This window comes from Lepidochelys kempii, chromosome 18, assembly GCF_965140285.1.
Source record: "Lepidochelys kempii isolate rLepKem1 chromosome 18, rLepKem1.hap1, whole genome shotgun sequence".
Taxonomy (NCBI): domain Eukaryota; kingdom Metazoa; phylum Chordata; order Testudines; family Cheloniidae; genus Lepidochelys; species Lepidochelys kempii.
In genome coordinates, this window is record NC_136397.1 from 7096498 (window position 1) to 7098044 (window position 1547).

Genomic DNA, 1547 nt, shown 5'->3' on the forward strand with positions numbered 1-1547 from the left:
CCCGGCTGTGATCAGGTGGTGCCTGAGCCATCGCTGACCTCCGCCTGTGTGGGGTGGCACTCTCACCCGGGAAGGGATGTGACCCCCCTGGAGTCAGTCAGCACCCTCTCATTACGGGCTGCAATTCCTCCCGTTGGGCTGCTTGCCACGCCTCCCTGCTCAATGGGGAACCCGATCCACCGGCCCGGTGCCAGCCCTGGAATCTCTGCGCTGAGAGTCATGAGCCCAGAATGCTGGGAGGAGGTGGGAAGAGGTTCATGAGTGACTCGCAACTCTTCCACTCCACGACCCCAAGTTACTAAACCCCCCCAGGAACCCACTCCCCTCTAGCTAGAAAGAAGTGTGTGGGGGGGTTTGGGAACCCATGAGTTAAGCACTATGCTGAGGAAAGACATGGTGACTGGGACATGGACGGGAAAGAGCCCTGAGCTGGATTCTGGGTGTGTTTTAGGATAACAGCATTGGTGGATTTCCTTTCCCTGGGGTAGACAGGTTAAGGTATAATAATAACAAGTTATAACGTGAACTCCAGAGCAAGCTCAAAGCATTTTGCAATGCATGAGTGAAGCCTCACAACTCACTAGGTAGGTTAGTATTGTGGGGAAACTGTGGCACGGAGTGGTTAGAGCCAATATGTTCGAAAAGAGTCATTGATTTCTGGCTTGGTTTTTGGGACCCCGACTTGAGACACTGAAGGCCTGATGTTCACAGGTGCTGAGCCCCTGTGGCGAGCAGACACTGACTAGAGCAGTGACTCCCCTGCTTTTTCATTGATCCAAGCTGGTTCTTTAATACACCTTGAACTCTGCTCCTAAAGAGACAAGAACAAAGCAAAAACCTCCCTGAGAACTGAACCTGAACTCAGGGGGAGCTGAGCTGTCTCTGTGTGACAGAACTGCTATTGCATGGATATCTGTCACATTAGCGTTGCTGAATACATTCGGATTCTTGATTCCTGGCAGATTCCCAATTGTCAGTCATCCTAGTTATATTGGAAAAAAACCCACGGAGCAAGGGTCAGGACTGGTAGGTGACCTTGCTTCAGTGGGGGATCTGGATGGGAGGCAATGGGCCACATTACAAGAGTTTTCCCTGGGATCTTCCTAGCTAGAGGTGGTGGGAAATGTTTTTTCCATCCCATAAGAACTTTTGAGATGCTAAAAAAATTTCCAATCCCGAAGTGGGACAAAAAAATTAATCTTGAAAATTTTCTCAAACCAAAAATCGGGGGTGTGGGGGGGGAGACAAATCAGGTCACTTTCACCTGAAAAACTGAAGTTTTGAAATTTGCAAAATGGAAACAACCCCCACCCCAAAGTGTTCGAAATGGGAAATTTGCCAACATCAGCCTTTCCCAAGAACATTTCTGTTTCAATGAAGCGGTGTTTAGAGATGGAAAACTGTATCGTCAAAAAATTCACAAGTGGAACGAACCCTCCCTTGCTGCTCCTGCTGACTCCGGCCCAGGTGGTTCTGGTTGACTTGTCAAGGACGTTTTGAATAGCGACTGTAAATCTTTCCTGTGTTCTAACTGCCTGGGTGGGGCG